This window comes from Gopherus evgoodei, chromosome 1 (assembly GCF_007399415.2).
Source record: "Gopherus evgoodei ecotype Sinaloan lineage chromosome 1, rGopEvg1_v1.p, whole genome shotgun sequence".
NCBI classification, from domain to species: domain Eukaryota; kingdom Metazoa; phylum Chordata; order Testudines; family Testudinidae; genus Gopherus; species Gopherus evgoodei.
In genome coordinates this window covers 72,128,751-72,149,041 of record NC_044322.1, presented here as the reverse complement: position 1 = coordinate 72,149,041, position 20,291 = coordinate 72,128,751, and positions in this window count along the sequence as shown.

Sequence of the window (20,291 nt, the reverse complement as noted above, 5' to 3'; positions counted from 1 at the left end):
ATCAAAGCATTTAAAGATAGCAAACCTTTATTAAGGAGAATGTGATTTTTAGTAACTAGAGAAAGCAAAGCAAACAGCTTCTTACTCTCCTAACTTCTTTAGATATTACAGTCTCGTACTTTTTTAATGAGCTGGGGTTTGGACTTTTGGACTTTTTAACTTTTCAAATTATGAGCTCAGACGCAAGGTGAAGGATAGCAGAGTATCTGCTGGGAGGACCTCATAGGAGGTTAGCATAGCCCAAGCATTGAGTAGCCACACTGGACAGCAGTGAGGATATTAGTGGAGCAGCTACAGATGCACATGTTCAGTATATTCCTTCAGCAGGCTGTTCCAATGGGGCTTCTATGCCTCCAACGGAACATAAAGCTACTCTTCCCAGCAGAAACCCTGAAAGATGAAAGGCAGCAAGCAGTACCACCACTTGCCATTCTCTACATGAATGCCTCAGGGGCACAGCAAAACACCAGAAATATGTAATTTACAATTCCTTTCCCCTATAAGAATGAATTAGGCCCCTAACGAAAAATATATCTGTACATATATATATATATATATATATATATATATATATATATATATATATATAAAATACTCTTATACTAGTAATATAAATATATCTATGTTCAGCAAAGCTCTGTTGCAGGCAATGAAGCTATGCCAATTAACATCAGCTGAGAATCTGGCCTATTGTATGTGATGTATTTGAATATACAGATATATGTACCTAAAATCAGTAAACTAATCATACTAATGTTATTCACAGCCAAGAAACACATAAGATGGGAAATAGATTTTTTTTTCCCTGTGGAGGAGGAGGTAGCTGGAAAACAAGGAACAACTAAACTAAACAGAAAACAAGCATCAATCTGCAGAGCACAGATGTTTCCTATAGCAATCTGGAAAGTGGTTGCTCCTGTGTGCAATAAAATACTTTCTGGTCATTCACAGACAGTAAATCTCTAATACTCACATAACTAAAAGCTGATTTAGTAGAAAATATATTTTTCATTAAACAACCAGGAGATATAAAGTTTTTTTAAAGTAGTTAGTGAATTAAAAGTGAGTTTTACAGTGTTCAGTTCAACATTGGGTTATTGACTATTTTCCATTTGCAATTAAATAATGTATAGGACTATAATTGAAATATTGCCAGATGCTTGTCACCTTGCACTAGGCAACCTAATTCCATATTTACCTTTAATTGCTCTCTGAAACCTATTATTTTCAACACTCTAAACCAGGGCTTTTCTGCCCAAGGTAGCTAATTAAATAGTATCTAGATACTGCACACACAAAGAAGAACATTGAATAATACATGAAGATTGACTGAAGTCAATTTCTTTACATTTTTATCTTTTATTCATTAGGATATTTTAGAAAAAACAGAGGGTTTTTTTTTAAAGGCAAAATTAAATGCCACCATACTCACAGTCTTTCACTGTAAAGTTTAAACAGCTGTGAAGTACCAACAACTGGTGCCAAACATCTGGAAAGCTGGAAGACTTAATAAATTACTAAAGAGTTGTATTAGTTGTACAAATTAATGAAGCCATGTTACATGATTTTTACTGCACTGACTTATCACCATACCTTAAGAGCTAACATTGTGATGAGTTCCTTCACAATGCAAATCTCTTGTCAAAAAGAAAGAAAGAAAGAAAGTATAGCTGTCTTCAGCTTAATTTGAAGAATTTATAGGTGAAGGATAACTGCTTTGGCTAAAGCAATCTTATCTGCTGAAATAGTTCTCTATGAACTTTGCTGGTTTTATGTGTCCTTGCACAATTAGGATTTTTAAGATATAAGTTGGTGAAATTAGGGATTTTGTTTCATATTACAAGGTTGAATTTAGCCAAGGAGAAAAGAATTTCACTGATTTGCAAATAACTTCTGAAAGGCTCAAAATTCAAACACATCTCATATGTCTGAAATGTGTTCAAATTTTAGCATTATGGACATAAGGTAAACCTGAAGTTCCTGCCTCCCGAAAGGCCAGTTCAGGCCTCCTATGTCTCCACCTAAAGGGTACGATCTATGCACAGGTCTCAGCCCTTCTGCATCAGATGAAAGGGTCAGCCACCTCCAAAGCAGCATGCCTCCACCTCAGAGGACCCTGGGTGGGGTAGGGTGGTGAATGGCTATTGTCCTCCCAATGGACCTTACATGGAAAAGTTAATCTGTATCACCTGTTACACAAAGCCCACTATGTGGTGGGGATCCTACATTAAGGGACCCTACTGCGTTGGACCCTTGAAAGGAATAACAGAGCACAAAACCAGCAAGGGGACACAGGGCACACAATGGCAGGAAGAAACCTTTGTGAGTAAAATCTTGTGGTGTTGTCATCCACCTTTCAAAAGTAATTCATTATCAAAGTCTATTTATTGTTGCAAATACAGTTTTAAACATCGGGTCACAGCAGGCTGTCAACATTTAGGGAAACTTACTGATTTTAATGTAGACTCCTTTAAAAACTGATGACATAGACTCACAGATTCCAAAGCAGAAGGGACCACTGTACTCATCTTGTATGGCATAATATGTCCCATAATGTACATAGGGCCTTATATAACTGAGGACCAATGGGGTAAGTTATGAAAAGGGTTCAGGCTTTTATTTGAATTTTTGGTGATATTACTTGTAGTATCACAAAACTACTCTACCTAGAGTCCTTCTCTAACTCTATGATGTGTTAGTCAAGACCAATTTGGAGAAATAAATAATAACTTTGTTTCCACTTATACTGAAGTAGTCTTTCTAAAAAGCATGGAATTCTAATTTGCGTTTGCGTCTCTGTTGGTATTTTGTTTGTGTTATTTAATACCTCTCTCTCTCTCTCTCTCTCTCTCTCTCTCTCTCTCTCTCTCTTTCTCTCGGGGTTAAGTATATAATTTACAGGAATTTCCATATTTGCAGAGTTGTAACCACATTGGTCAGTGACCCACAGTTATGTCAACAAACATACAAACCAAAAAAACCTCACACATTTATTTTCCGTCCATAGAGAATACATGGGTTTCAAGACATAAGACCATAAAGTACTGGAGTGTTACTGTTTGTCAAGTTCTGGCAGGAAACTGGATACCCAAAAATGCGTCTGAATTTGATTCAGCAGGAGCAAAGAGGGCAAAACATATCTCACTTCATCAGTGATTCCTGCTTTACTTGATTATAATGAAGGCCAGGATTACAATTAGTCAAAAAACTGTTTCTCACATGATAGTCATTTCTCACAGCCATTTGATTTTTACCTACCTACTGCTTTATAACTTTGCAATCATTTGACCAATCTTAATGAAGTAATTATCTGCCATTACTATTCGAGTGACGTTTAACATTTCTCACTAAAGTACAGCATAAAAATTAGCACAGTGCAGTGCACTGACAAAGGTTAAGATTAAAACTGTTTGTGTATTAGTTTCCTCTGGGCTGCGTGATTGTGCCTCAAAGTTAAGTTGCTGTATAATTATTGCTTTAGTCATATATAAACTTTTCTTTAGTAAAATATGAAGGTTATTATACGGTCAACCAGCTGTTTTCATAAAACCATAGAAGTTATGCATGGAAAAGCTTCATTAAATCATTTAATCCATTATTTTATTTCTTGAACATGTTTATTATAGAACCATAGAATCATTGAAGATTAGGGTTGAAGAGATCCCAGGAGGTCATCTAGTCCAATCCCCTGCTCAAAACAGGACCAACCCCAACTAAATCACCTCAGCCAGGGCTTTGTCAAGCAGGCCTTAAAAACCTCTAAGGATGGAGATTCCACCACCTCCCTAGCTAACCCATTCCAGTGCTATGCCACCCTCCCAGTGAAACATTTTTTCCTAATATCCAACCTAGACCTCTCCTACTGCCACTTGATACCATTGCTCCTTTGTCCTGTCATCTGCCACCACTAAGAACAGCCTAGCTCTCTAGCAGGGTTTAAAAGAGAACTAGATAAATTCATGGACGTTAAGTCCATTAATGGCTATTAACCAGGACTGGTAAGGAATGGTGTCCTTAGCCTCTGTTTGTCACAGGGTGGAGATGGATGGCTGAAGAGAGAGCACTTGATCATTACCTGTTAGGTTTACTCCCTCTGGGGCACCTGGCATTGGCCACTGTCAGCAGACAGGATACTGGGCTGGATGGACCTTTGGTCTGACCCAATATGGCCATTCTTATGTTCTAGATCTATCCTCTTTGAAACCCCCTTTCAGGCTGCTATCAAATCCCCCCTCACTCTTCTCTTCTGCAGACTAAAAATAAACCCAGTTCCCTCAGATTCTCCTCATAATTTATGTAGTGGGGAGCCCAAAACTCAACACAATACTCCAGATGTGGCCTCACCAGTGACACATATCCAGCTTCTCATCCACTGTAATCCCCAGGTCTTTTTCTGCAGAACTGTTACTTAGCCCGTCAGTCTCCAGCCTATAGCAGTGCATGAGATTCTTCCATCCTAAGTGCAGAATTCTGCACTTGTCCTTGTTGAACCTCATCAGATTTCTTTTGGCCCAATCCTCCAGTTTATCTAGGTAATTCTAGGCCCTATCCCTACCCTCCGGAGTATCTACGTCTCTCCCCAGCTTAGTGTGATCTGCAAATTTGCTGAGGGTGCAATCCATCCCACCATCCAGATAATTAATGAACAAAACTGGCACTATGACTGCCACCTGTGGCACTCCACTTGATACCGGCTGCCAACTGGACATTACCATTGATCATTACCTGTTGAGCCTGACGAACTAGCCAGCTTTCTATCCACCTTATAGTCTTTTCATCCAATTCATTCTTCTTTAACTTTCTGGCAAGAATAGTGTGGGAGACCATATCAAAAGCTTTGCTAAAATCAAGGTATATCATGTCCACCACTTTTCCCATTTCCACAGAGCCAGTTATCTCATCGTAGAAGGCAATCAGGTTGGTCAGGCATGACTTGCCCTTGGTGAATCCATGTTGACTGTACCTGATCACCTTCCTCTCTTCCAAGTGCTTCAAAATAGATTCCTTGAGGACCTGCTTTGTGATTTTTCTTGGGATTGAGGGGGTGGCAACCCAGTCAACAGTGATCATGAGATGGTCATGTTCAGGATCCTGATAAAAGGAAGAAAAGAGAGTAGCAGAATACAGACTCTGGACTTCAGAAAAGCAGACTTTGACTCCCTCAGGTAACTGATGGGCAGGATCCTCTGAGAGGCTAATATGAGTGGGAAAGGAGTTCAGGAGAAATGGCTCTATTTTAAAGAAGCCTTATTGAAGGCTTAGGAAAAAATCCTTCCCTGTGTGCAGAAAGAATAGTAAATATGGCCCGTGACTAGCTTGGCTTAACAGTGAAATCTTCGGTGGGCTTAAACGCAAAAAGAAAGCGTACAAGAAGTGGAAACTTAGACAGATGATTAGGGTGGAGTATAAAAATATTGCTTGAGCATGCAGGGGTATAGTCAGGAAGGCCAAAGCGAAATTGGATTTGCAGCTAGCAACAGATGTGAAGGGTAACAAGAAGGGTTTCTATAGGTATGTTAGCAACAAGAAGAAGGTCAGGTAAAGTGTGGGACCCTTACTGAATGGAGGAGGCAACCTAGTGACTGATGATGTGGAAAAAGTTGAAGTACTCAATGCTTTTTTTGCCTTGGTCTTCATAGACAAGGTCAGCTCCTAGACTGCTGCACTGGGCAGCACAGTATGTGGAGGAAGTGAGCAGCCCTCAGTGGTGAAAGAATAGGTTAAGGACTATTTTATAAAGCTGCACATGCACCAGTCCATAGAGCTGGATGCAAAACATCTGAGGGTGCTGAGAGCATTGGCTGATGTGATTGCAGAGCCATTGTCTATTATCTTTGAAAATTTGTGGTGATTGGGGGAGGTCCCGGATGATTGGAAAAAGGCAAATATAATGCCCGTTTTTAAAAGGGAAGAAGGAGAATCTAGGGAACTACAGACTGCTCGGCCTCACCTCTCACTTCTACTTCCCCTACCAATTCTTCCCTGAGCAGCAGGTAAAAAGGAGCATGGCTCCTAGTTGGTTCCTCCAGAGCCTGCACCAGGAAGTTGTCCCCAACACTCTCCAAAAACTTTCTGGATTACACTGGTCTACAATTTTTGAGAAGTCATCTGCTTCAGAGATAAAATGTGATATTTATTATGTATTTTGATGTGCTGAATTCAAATATGACAATTAAAACAACTGATTGGCTACTGTTTCTAAGATATTTAAGTTTTTACATTTTATGTCTATGTATATTGTGTAGATAGTAGAGTTTTAATCATAAATTGTAAACCTAGGTCTTTTCATGTGTTTATGGTTGCTTTACATGATAATATTTCACCTGTCCTGTTTATGTAACACTTTAAAATCAGCAAAAGGGTTATATAAATAAAATTTATTATGAAACAAAAGGCAAAAAACTATTCTGTACATAGTTTAGTCCTATTCAGTGTCTACTCGGCGCTTCTTGTCTTGTCTCTTGTATTCATTAAATGTAGCATCTCTTGTCACTGTCCAGCAATAGTCTGCAAACATTGATGGGCTCCCTTTGCCCTGATAGCCTGCCAGGAGATTCCACTGCTGTAGTCTGGAGCCCAACAGCTCTGCCTTACTCTTGGGTAGTTCCAAATCCCTGACAAGGTCATTCAGTTCACCTTGTGTTATGAGGTGTGGTTCAGAGGAGGAGGATGGGAGAAAGTGTGGGTCCTGTGACATTGATGGTTCAGGACCAGAAGTTTCATCCTCTTCCTCTTCCTCGTCTGACTCAAGTGAGAATGATTCTGGTGCATCAGGAACTGGCAGTCCTTCTCCGTGGGGTACTGGGCATTTAGCTGATGGAATGCTTGGATAATGCACAGTCCACTTTTTCTTCTTTGACACACCTTTCCCAGCTGGAGGCACCATGCAGAAGTAACAATTGCTGGGATGATCTGTTGGCTCTCTCCAAATCATTGGCACTGCAAAAGGCATAGATTTCCTTTTCCTGTTCAACCACTGGCAAAGACTTGTTGCACAAGTGTTGCAGCATATGCGTGGGGCCCACCTGTAGTCCTGATCTCCAATTTTGCAGCCAAAATAAAGGTGATAGGCTTTCTTAACCATAGTGTTTATACTGCGCTTTTGTGATGCAAAAGTCACTTCACCACAAACATAGCAGAAGTTATCTGCACTCTTCACACAAGTACAAGGCATCTCTGCTCACTTTGGCTAAACAGAAATGTGTCCCTTTGCAAAATCAAACACTGACAAAGAAGAGAGCACGACACTGTATAATTTCTAGAGCTGATATAGGGCAATTTGTTCAGCAGAGTGATGTAAGCTTCGTTATGATTGCATCCTCCATGACTTCTAGGAATAACAAGATGCAATTCATACCATGTATGATGCAATACCAGCTTCAGATTGCATCATTCATTTTTTTGCCTCAAAAGCAAGTACTGTCCGAACCCAGTCATAGATTTATTCATAGATCCAGTCAAAGATGTATTTTAGTCATTTCTGGTTTAAATTGAGATCCCTTCCCTTTATAACTCACTTATCCTCCGCCATTCCCAAGTCAAGGGTCGTATATACTGACCCAATAGCATATCTTGAAAACTAGAGCCAATCAACAATTTTAAGCATCATTTTCGTTCTCAGTGACCCAGAATTAGTAAAGTTGGACTACATTTATTTCAGAAGCATTTTGGCTATAGAGTAGTGTTATCTGTGCAGTGCTGTTTTGCTCTCCCAGCAGATGTCAGGGTGATTGAAGTCCTTCATGAGAACCAGGGCCTACAATCTGGAAGGTAGTGTAATAGTGCCTAACAGCCAACCAAGAATGGGGCCTATTGTGCTAGGCACTGTACAAAAATTCATGAAAGCCCATGACCTGTCCCTAACTTTTACTAAAAATAACTGTGACAAAATGGGGTTGAGTCCGAGCATGGGTGCGGGGGCAGGAGAAGGGTGACCAGATGTCCTGATTTTATAGGGAGAATCCTTATTTTTGGGTCTTTTTCTTATACAGGCTCCTATTACCCCCCATCCCCTGTCCTGATTTTTCACATTTGCTAACTGGTCACCCTAGGCAGGAGGGTCCAGCAGAAAGTCCTTTGTGGTTTGATATACATTACATAGTTATCACATAGTAACTATAATGTAGCATCTTTAGTTTTTCCTGCGGAGAGGTTGTCACACAAAACACATGCAGAGCCAGTCTTGAAATTACTTTACCCACAGCAAACAAGAGGAATAATGCTCATGAACAGCCTGTTATACTATTGGGGGAACTCATTACTAAGACTAAGATTATGTCACAGAGGCCATGGAAGTCATGGATTTTGTGACTTCTGTGACCTCCATGATATTTTTTGCTTCAGCCCTGGGGCTTGAGCTCTGAGCCATTGTGGTGGGTAGGTGCCTTCTTAGCTCCCAGCCACCAGCAAGGTAGGGAAGACTAGAGCTCCCTACCACTGCAGGGGCCCCTGCAGCTCATATCCACCTTGGTGGAGGGGGTCTCACAGCTCTGAGCTGCCACCGGAGGCAGAGCCCCCACAGCTCTCAGCAGCCACAGGCAGAGGGGGACCTGGAGCTCCCAATGCCAGCCCCACAGCTCCAAGTAGCCAAAGGCAACTGGGAACCCCAGAGCTCCCAACCACTGCAGGTGCCCAGGTGACCCCAGAGCTTTCAGCCACAGTGGCAGTGGGATCTGGACTCCCCTGCACCAGGGCTCAGGCTCAACCCCATTTTGTCACAGTGATTTTTAGTAAAAGTTAGGGATAGGTCATGGGTTTTCATGAATTTTTCTTTATTGCCCATGATCTCTCTGTGACTTTTACTAAAAATAACCATGACAAACTTTTAACCTTACTCATTATTTATCCAATTACACTACACTTCCACTCCCTGAAATTTACAAATTTAAACTATGGACTATTATCTGTAGTAGGAAGAGAGCCTGAAACAGAAGGTCTTGTATCAGAAGCCTGGTATGAGGCGTGGGACCTGAGCAAAAGTAGTGATCACAGCTTTGTCAGGCAAAGTTAAGTTGTGAGCAAGAGGCAGGACCTGCTCACAGACTCTGGCAAGAACAGGGCTGATATTTCAGAAACACACATTCCTAAGAAAGTGCTAGGTACAAAACACACATGCAAACCAAAGAGATGGTACCAGAATACCTCAATACCAACAGAGTCCCCAAAGATAACAGGAACACATTGACCCATCCTAAAGATAAGGCTGGAATGACAGCATAATAGATCAAGATGTTTTGATAGAACCAACAGGTACAAGGCAATGGGTGTCACTCAGATACGTCAGAGGGTGTCACCTACATATGCCAGAGAGTGGCACCCAGATACATTGGGGGGCAATACATAACTTGTTGAGTGTCTTTGGCTGGCCTATGGGATAATGAAAAGTCCCACTATTAACTAAGCTAGTCCATTGCAATGGGCATACATATGTTAGTGTACCTCTAACCATTGACCCAGGGCATTAGGACCGTGGTTCATTGACAATAAACATGGCTGAGTTCCTTCGCTACAAATGGCTGTGTGGTTATTGGGCAGTGCAGTCAAGGTCTGCTCTGCCAACTATCTATGCAGAGCTGCGGCAGCACACAGAGAGAACACACACAGTCAAACTTCTAACAACACCTAGCAACGTTATCCATAATCAGCGCCATTTGCCACTTGCAATAGGAGCAGCATTTACAATTATGTAATAAGGCACATTTTTAAGAGTGGAGATAATTAACAATTGCACAAATTATCAAGGGAATTGGTATATTGTCAATCACTTGAATATCTTTCTTAAAGATATGCTTTAGCTCATCTGGAAGTTATGGGCTTGCTACAGGAAATCACTGGGTGAACTTCTATGGCCTATATTATGAAGGAAGACAGACGAGATCAGTAGTGGGCAACCTGCGGCCCATGAGTCGCAGGCGGCCAATCAGGGCAATCCACTGGCAGGCTAGGAGACCATTTGTTTACATTGAGCATCCACAGTCTCAGCCTCCCACGGTTCCCACTGGCTGTGGTTCACTGTTCCTGGCCAATGGGAGCTGCGGGACTAGATGATCACTGGATTAGATGATCACAATGGTACTGTCTGACCTTAAAGTCTGTGAATCTATGTCTATCGTCTATGGGTACCAAAACCTTCCTGTAATATTTTAGAGAAATTCCTAATTAAAATTAATTAAAGTGAGAGATTCATATTTTGTCAAGCCTCTAAAACTATTGGTTGCAAGTGGTAGAGACAATGTAGTATTGAACTAGGAGTGCAAGACTAGGAGGGGTTCTCTTTCTGCCATAGGACAACTTGTTCAGGAGGATTGAAAATACATTTTGCATCTTGGATAAACATCTGTAAAATAGGTATTGTAATACTTCTCTACTCCAGAAGGGAGTCATGAGTCTCAATTAATGAGTATTGGTAAAGTGATTTAGGATTCTTGTATGAAAGTAGTTATGTTCTTATTTATCGCCTACATTTAAACTTTCAAAAAGCCTTTGAGAACATAGAGATTTGTAGGATCAGGGATATTGGTGAATAGAAATACCATAAATATTACTTTTAATCATATTATGTGCATTTCATATTAACATTTCCATGTTTTTATTTTGTAAATATATTTTGCATATATTTTATTTAATAATGAATTTTGTGTTGTAGATAGATTTTTGCTAGTTAATGATGCATATTGTTCAGTTGTTAGCATAATTGCATTTTATGAAATATTGATGCATTGTTTATAGAATATATTATATGCAAGCAGGAAAAAAAAAGTTTAATTAAGCACTAAATATATTTTGAAATAATACCTGTTGTTAGTTTCAGATTCCATTAACAGATACAATAATTATACTTTTTGTTCACAGAACAGCATATTATTATTCCATAAATTACAGTGCAATACTCAAGGAGAAGTTGACTGCAAGGCACAACTGATATATTTGTATTACTAACATCTAAGAAAAAGGAATTATTCAAGTGAACTCCCTGGTTTTCACCAAGTTATTTCCTAGCCTTTGCAGCGGTATCATAATTTCACATTTACAAGTTCATAGAAGAAGAGTAAACCATAGTCAAAATGAGCATAGCACACATATGACAAGTGTAACTGACATAAGAAAACCAAAAGCTGATTCCATCTACAAGATTTTTGCAGCTCAGATGAATCACTGGTAACAAAGTTTAAGGGTTGGGTTTGATTCAGATAAGCATCCAAAAGTTCATGTATATACTTGCCCAGGTTCACAGCACTGTACATGGCGTCATGCCTTTAGTTTCCATACAACAACCTTACTACTAATCTATCAGGCTGCAGATTCATTTTATCTATGTATCATGCTGCACTGGTCATCATGGTACCTGATCAGCTTTTGAATTTAATTATGTTTTACAAGTATCTTATCTTATACTTACACCACATAAGTAGAGGATTTAGTTGTTGTGAGTATACTTAAATAAGTATGATGTGTTTTTTGTTTTGAATCTGTTACGATTCATGATCATTCTACTGTGTTACAGGAATGAGTTCTATAGACTTGTGCCACCTGCCAAGAAAACTCACTTTGGTGGATGATAGTTCCATTGTTTGAGTGGAACAGGAGCAGTCAAGACTGCTTATAGAAAGGCCAAGTTTTATAGCAGTAACCTGGCCCAAAACTATGGTGGGTTTTGAATGTAAGGGCCTCGTCAGGGTTCCCTTCCCACTCTGAACTTTAGGGTACAGATGTGGGGACCTGCATGAAGACCCCCTAAACTTATTTTAACCAGCTTAGGTTAAAAGCTCCCCAAGGCACAAATTATTTCTGATACATTGGATCAAGAAAGCAAGCAATCCAATTCCATTAGTAAAAGTAAGCTAATGCATTCCTTCGCTAGTACTTACTAATACTAATGGAGCTGGATTGCTTGCTTTCTTGATCTGCCTCCAGCAAGCACACAGAACAGACAGACAAAGCCCCCCCCCACCATTTGAAAGTATCTTATCCCCTTATTGGTCCTTTTCGTTAGGTGTCAGCTAGGTTACCTGAGCTTCTTAACCCTTTACAGGTAAAAGAGGAATTAACCCCTTACAGGGTAAAGAGGGATGTTATGCTACCCTTAGCTGTATGTTTCTGACAAGCCTAAACTTTGATTTGATTCTATAGTCTATCAGATGTAAATACACCTCTACTCCGCTATAACGCTGTACTCAGGAACCAAAAAATCATACTGCATTATAGGTGAAACCGTGTTGTATTGAACTTGCTTTGATCCGTGGAGCACTGCTTTACCGTATTATATCCAAATTTGTGTTATATCGGATCACGTAATATCAGGGAAGAGGTGCATTGAGAGAATTGTATTGAAACATTTTTAAAGGGCCTCAACCAACCGTGGATGTAAAATTGAAGTGTATGCACATGATATGATTTAGAAGGTAGGGTAACTGTGTGATGTCTAATATGACTTGCTTAACTCTATAATTACTATCATTTGCACCTCTGAGTTATTGTAGATATAAAATTAAAAGCCTCATTAAAAATGTAGCACAGGGTGGGGAAAACTTCTCTCTTTATCCTTTGTAAGGTACTGAATGTTATACAAATGACAGAGACATTACAAAGGAGTGAGAGCAGTTGAAAGAAAGTTTTCTTGGTTTTTGTTTTGTCTGAGTCACTAGAATGTTTCAGAATTGTTTCATTTTTATGAAAGGATAGTTTCTGCTCTTGTGTTTGAGATAAAGGTTCACAGTTTTGGTTTGATTTTGTAGCAAGAGCATATGTGCCGATGATATCTCTCTTGCTCACATCCAGTGATATGCCTTACTCACAAGTAATTCCATTCAGTGAGGTTAGTTCAATCAGTGAGGATGAGGCCCTCAGCTCAGGATGAAACAAAGACTGTGAATAGCTAGCCAACTACAAAAGCAGTTTCTCCTCCCTTGATATTTACTCCTCAGCTGCTAGAAGAGGGCCTTATCTTCCCTGCTTTAACTAACCTTGCTATCTCTAGACTGATTCTTGCCTGCATATATATACCTGCCTCTGGAAATTTCCACTAAATGCATCTGACAAAGTGGATACTCACCCATGAAAGCTTATGCTCCAATACATCTGTTAATCTATAAGGTGCCATAGGACTCTTTGTCAGTATATAATCATGCCATTTTCAGAGAATAAAATCTCTTCTTCCCTCCTTTTGTACAACCTCAGCCTCCTAAGCACCCTGGCATTATGGATCTTTTCCATGTGTCCAATATTTCTGATCATGAAACAACACCTGTTGACCACTAAGCCTTGAAGAACCAATAAATAGCAACCTTTTTGACTCACATATTCACTAGCTCGTTTTGGCAGACAAAATATAGAAATGTGTTTTCTGTTGATGGCCATCACACAGTTTGGAAACCCCATCTTCTGAAATCCCACAATAATTTCAGGGATGTGGTTAATGGCAACCATGCTTGGGTACATCATAAGATAGATAGTCTGGCAAACCTGAACAACCACTGCCCTGACAGCTGATTTTCCCACCCTAAATTGGATTGCAATTGACCAGTAGCTGTCAAGTATTGCCAGTTCCAGAGGGTGATAACCACCTGCTTCTGCACTTGTATGAAATGGTGCTGGAGGATTTCTGTAAATTCCTTGAACAACTGATGAAGATCTGCTTCCTCATTCTGAAGTTCTCCAGCCACTAGTTTCCATCTTGTTTCCACCACGATGTGGTGCCACCACAATCTCCTGCTTTTCTGGGATCAGAAGCAGAGGTCCATTGTTACAATCCCAGCCAGGGTATGGCATACCATTGTAATCCTGGCACTCAATACATTTTGAGTTCTTGTGGTTCTTTGGAACCACAATGGATTTTCATTCCCCCTCTGAGCCAGCCTTCTTTGCCATCTCAGTGTTTTCTGGACCATATCCATCCAGTATCTAGTACTGCACCACATGAACATTTCTACAGTGATCAGTAGTAGGAGCAGAATCACATCATCATACACTTCCTCCATGTCTCCAGCACAGTTTGGCAGATGACTGAGAGCTGCCATCACCAAATGTGTGATGGCAGTGTACAGTACCGGCAACATGCAACAAGGCAGTACCTAGAGCAATACCTAGAGCATCTCCTGTGAGGCACAGGACTCTGGGGTACTATCCCTGAAATAATAGCACTACTATTCCATAATGAAAAGGGGTAGTGTGGACATTGGTATATACTTGTTCACAGTCTGTGCCCATGCCTAGCTCAGCATATGTGGACATTCATTGTGGGTACAGGATACATGTGCTAGCAGTACATGAACATGTACCCAGGGAAGCAACAAACCCTAGATAGATAGATAGATAGATAGATAGATAGATAGATAGATAGATCTTAGAATACCCCCCTAGATCAATATTTCAAGTCAGCAATGGGTAGAATGAGGGAGGGGGCTGCAGGTTTCTTTCCCCAGATATTGAATTAGTCTGACTGGAGAATGTGTTTTAAGAGGGAGTAGGTTCAGTGTCTCTTTGGAGCTTATATTAAATGACAGAAAAGATAATAAGAGACAGGTGAAAGATTTTACAAAAAGCTGTAAAAATGAAGGATGTGTTGAACAATTTCAAAGTGAATTATAATTTTTTACTAAAGATCAAGAAATTATTAAAAATAAGTTCTAAAACCAGCCTCTGGGTCTTTAATTAAAGAGAATACACAAGAGAAAGATTCAAAAGTGTGGTTTCTATTAAAGGCCACAGAGTTTTTTCGAGAAAATTTTGGATGAACAATCTGATCCACAAATTGGAGTGGATTTTTTTTTAATATCACATGTATTTATAAATGATCAGGATTACTCTCAGGATGGAGATGAAAGAAAGCAACCCTCTGATCTATCTCATTGTCTGTCACTCTTTCATTTTCCTTTATGCTGTATTTGATAAAGAATGGGCTCTGCAGGCTGCGAAAGCAAAGAAAAGCCTGGTGCATTTAAGTGATATACATATGTTATCCCAAAGATGCAAGGACAACTTTGTATACCGAGCATCCATATTTTACTTTCCAAAGTTCCAGGCTATTTTCAAGGGTAATCTTTTATTTTTCAGTGACTTTGAGGCCAAAAGATTTTTAGAGATTATGATCTGAATACCCAAAGACCAAAAGGAAGTGGAAGAAGGATAACAGATTTTTTAATTTTGTGAATAAAGATGTCATAAACAGATATTTAAGGGTTAATGCCTCTTTTACTTGTAAAGGGTTAAGAAGTTCACCTAGCCTAGCTGATACATGACCAGAGGAACCAACGTGGGGACAGGATGTTTCAAAAGGAAAGACGGAAGTTCCTTTTGGTCAGTTTCAGTTTTGGCTGGAGTGGAAAAGATTAAGGAACCAGCCTCTTATCAGAGTAGTAAGTTTTAGAAAAGAATAAATAGGTTTATGTTTATTCTCTTTTGTGACTTTGTCTTTGTGCAGTTAGAAGAATATTCACATTGGGAATTCTTTTGTGTTTTTGCCTAGGGGAACATCCTCCATGTTTTGAATCTGTTGTCTGTGAGAGTAGCTGGTATGCTAATCTCTTCCAGAGGTTTTTTTCTTTTACCTTTATTTTCTTTAATTAAAAGTCTTTTTTAAAGAACCTGATTGATTTTTACTTGTGTTTAGATCCAAGGGGATTGGATCTGGACTCACCAGGAATTGGTGGGGGAAAGGAGGGAGGGATGGTTACATTCTCCTTGTGTTAAGATCCAAGGGGTTGGATCAGTGTTCACCAGGAAACTGGTGAAGAAGTCTCTCAAGACTACCCAGAGAAGGAGTTAGTAGCTGGGAGCAGTGGCAGCAAAACCAGATCTAAGCTGGTAATTCAGTTTAGGGATTCACAGGCAGGTCCCCATATCTGTACTCTAAAGTCCAGAGTGGAGGTGAAACCTATGACAAAAGATATCTCAAAAATTCTTATTTATCAGATTTTTAATAAAGCTTTTTCTCTTTAATGTTATTATGTGATCACCTTTTCATATGGATTGTGAAAAAGCTAGTGTTGTGGGATCTATTGTTGCTTAATTTATATGATATATAAAATATATATTCCTTAGTCTTCCGCTTATTTATTGTGGTTTGTAACTGATAATTCATTGTACTTGTTTCTCAGTTTAGAGCAGATTCATGTGGGATAGCCTCCTTTCTCCACAAATAAAATAAATGGGGCTATTTGTAAAGTAAGATACTTTTCAACATGCATGGGGGTATCAGCATCTGGCTCTCAATTAAGTGCTATTGATAACCTGTTCTTTGTATTACATATTCAAATAAATAACAAAAAGGAAAAGTATTTATTTTACATTTGAGGCAATGGGTGAGGATCTTATTTTTTTCTGAATTAGTTCATCCCACCATGCGTACAATTTAGAGTTATCTAACAGTCCAAAAGAACTGCCTTGAAACCCTTCCTCTGTTTTTCACTCTCTCTAACTTTTCTTTTGTAAAGGCCATGGCCCAGATCATAAGCTGTGACAGAGTTAAGGCTGGTTGGTGGCACTCAGGTGGTGCATGCCTATGGGAGGCCAGTATCTGGCACCAAAAGTCATGGCCTCTGTCTTTTTCTGTCACATAGTGTGCAAACACATATAAGTGGGATTTTTGCCAATAACAGGTGTTTTCAATAATAATTTTGAGTTTAAAAGTGTAACAACAAACCCCTCCCCCAGAATTCCTGATTTTGAAATGAATATACACATGGTCATTAATAATGAATGCCAGGAGAGAAATTACTGATCAAAGACTACATGAGAGTACAAGGGAAGTCAGAGGTTGTGGGAGGTGAATGTTTGGAGCGATCGAAGTTAAGATAGGTCATTAGGGCTTTGTTCCGACCAGTTAGTGTTAATGACTCTAATTAAATGAACACATAGAATAGCTTGTCTGGAGCATCACACTGCCATAATTTGTTTTTAATACTGGAAAATCACATACTCCATATTTAAAAATACAGGGATATCCTGCAGCCTATAATTTCATTGCTTCTAAACTAAATTTTGTTGAATATGTTAAATGTTCAACATCTCATTGAGCAGACATTGACCATTAAATTTTATTTAGGCACTAAGGCCTAATCCTGCATAATGATCCCACTTACTAGAAGATTTGCCTGAGTAAGGTCTACAAGATCAGATTATAAAGTAAGTGGTGAGCTGTCCTTGGCAAATTTGACTAGGAAGGACCTTATTTTCAAGTAACGATTGTACATAAACTTGCACAAGTACATCTCTACTTAGAACACAAGTCAGGTGGTATACATGCACATGGCAAGATAGATGCTTACATAGTCATAGGTACATAGAAGCTCACTACATGCAATAATGCAGATACAATGCAGGCATGCCATTGTGTGCTCAATTTGTTTCTAAAAAGTAAGCTTTGAAACACTGACATTTTTTATAGCTATATGTAAAAACCAAACCAAAGAAACAAATGATAAAGTAAGTCCCCAAAATATCATTGTTTCATACCACTATATGATCAAAAGACCCAAACAAAATTTTATCAAACTTTCCAAATCTTTCTTCTGAGAGTATGTGTGTGAAATTTCAGTACACTATGTCATTTTTTCTCCTTAATATATGAATGAACCTGGAAATGGGGACATAATTAAAGTAGCTTCTAAAAAGAAACTGTAGCACTAATAGTTTGACATTGTCATAACCAAAGTCAATATTGTTACGTTCTAACAATTCATTAGAAGGTAGCTAGCATACTGTTAATATAGAAATGAAAACTCTTTCCTATTTTTTTTAAATTTCCTTTTTCAGAATATTAATAAGGGCACTGTATATAACATACAGTATTATTTTGTAGCTGTTTTTAGATTTATTTTTCTATGAATTTTATTTTATATATATATATATATATAACATGGATTACGGACAAGTTTTTTGTCTGACTTGTTCGTCCCCAGATATTTATTATTGTGGAGGTGTAAATGACCTTTTGTGTATAATTACCACAAATGTCCATGCACAAACAAATTCACTTTCTGCTTAAGTTAAGTGCATATAATTTAAAAAATATGAGTCTTCTTTTACCCCTTTGAATGATAATCTAGGGATGGAATCAGGAAAGGACAATGGCATTACTAATTACTAGATTAATACAAGATTTTTTTTTTAAGTTCAGGGACCATTTGTAAGAGGAGCTCTGTCCAACTCCTAAGGTATATTAAAAAGGGTTCGAAATCCAAGGGTCATCATTTAGACTGTTTTTTTTTTTAAATCTAATTACCTAAACACATGAAAAGCCATTTGTAAAGTACTATAATTAAATTGCTGATGTGATAGCAGAGAATTGTGTTAGGGAAGGGAGGCAAGTGAACACAGAGCAAGCACTGAGTGAAACTGAAAAGGGTTTGGATTTACTCTGTAAATGGGCTGACAAAGAGAATGAAATTTAATGTTGACAAATATAAAGTAATGCACACAGGGTTCAAAATTCATAAAGTCAAGCGCAGAATGAATGCAACTGAACTACAGCAAGAGAACTTTGAATGTGACCTTGGAGCTATTGAAGACTTTTCCCTCAGCATGTCTAGACACTGCAAAGAAGCACGTAAAAATGCCAAGAGAAAGGTAGAATATTCACAGCTAGTGGTGGAATACGGGGTCACATTCACAACATGTCACATTCACAACATGTCACTCAGTATATTTTATATAAGGATAGTAGTTTACATATGTCTACCTATTGTAGAAGTAACATTCAAACACATCAAAAATGGATGTTCTTAAAAACTTGACAGTTACAACATAAAGATGGGATGAGTGTGAATTTTGTAAAAGGTACTGGGATGGTACAATTCTTAAAACAATCTAGGAATAAATGGTCATCCCCTTCTCCAGCCATACCAGTATCTCTTCTAAGGACATTTTCTTTTTCTGTCTTTCTCATCCTGGCCAGTGTAAAAGAAAAGAAAGCAGCAAAGAATCCTGTGGCACCTTATACACTAACAGATATTTTGGTGCATGAGCTTTCGTGGGTGAATAACCACTTTGTCAGATGCATGTAGCTGGAAATTTCCAGAGGCAGGTATATATATGCAAGCAAGCTAGAGATAATGAGGTTAGTTCAATCAGGGAGGATGAGGCCCTGATTGAACTAACCTCATTATCTCTAGCTTGCTTGCAAATACCTGCCCCTGGAAATTTCCACTACATGCATCTGACGAAGCGGGTATTCACCCACGAAAGCTCATGCTCCAAAATGTCTGTTAGTCTATAAGGTGTCACAGGATTCTTTGCTGCTTTTACAAATCCAGACTAACATGGCTACCCCTCTGATACTTGACACCATGCAAGGCACTGCATTTAGCCATATGGAGTGAAAATCCATCAACCTCATGAAGAAACTTGCACAAATACTGACCAATATCTTCTTCCTTTCCAAATGCAAATGGATGGACATCATACCAAATGGACTAAAGGTAAAAAATCCACTACTATCTGCATACTACCCAGACCACAGTAAGAGATTATGCCATACTCTATCAAAGAAACTGAGGAACCACCTGATCAGCATCCTATACAGCAAACAGGAAAACATCAAAAAAGAGCTCTCCAACCTGGACACTCCCATTAATAACCAAACTTCCATACAAACGGACTTCAACAAAATAAGACAGGAGATCAACATTATTCACTACACCTCTCTACAGGACTGTAAGCTGTCTAAACTCCTACCTACCACATGGGGCCACAACCGTGGTACCGACAGCCCACCCAGCAATATCGTCAATCTATCCAACTACACACTCAGCCCAGAAGAAAAGTCTGTCCTATCTCGGGGACGCTTTTTCTGCCCTGCCACCCCCACCAACATGATACAGCTCTGCGGCAATCTGGAAGCCTACTTTCACCATCTCCGACTCAAGGAATACTTTCAGGACAACACTGAACAGCACACTGATACACAGATACCCTCCCACCAACAGCACAAGAAGAAGAACTCCACATGGACTCCTCCTGAGGGTCGAAATGGTTATCATCTCAAATATTTTATTCTAATGATATAATTGGCTTCATCCCTTTACCAATCTGGCCATCATATTATAAAACTTTAGGAATGTTGGTTGAGTTATAATAAATGGTCGAAAGTTCTAAAATCATTATGAGAGATAATGCTAGGTTTCAACAAAAGATGGAAATTCTGGAAAATAATCTTAACAGTTGAAATCTTTTAAGTAGTCAGTTTTTGTGAAGGTTTGGTGTGAGATGATGTTTGTAATCTTTTACCTCCCATGATAGAATCTTTTCTTCAGAAAAAAATTAATCCACATTTGCAGATAGCTAAAGCGTTCAGT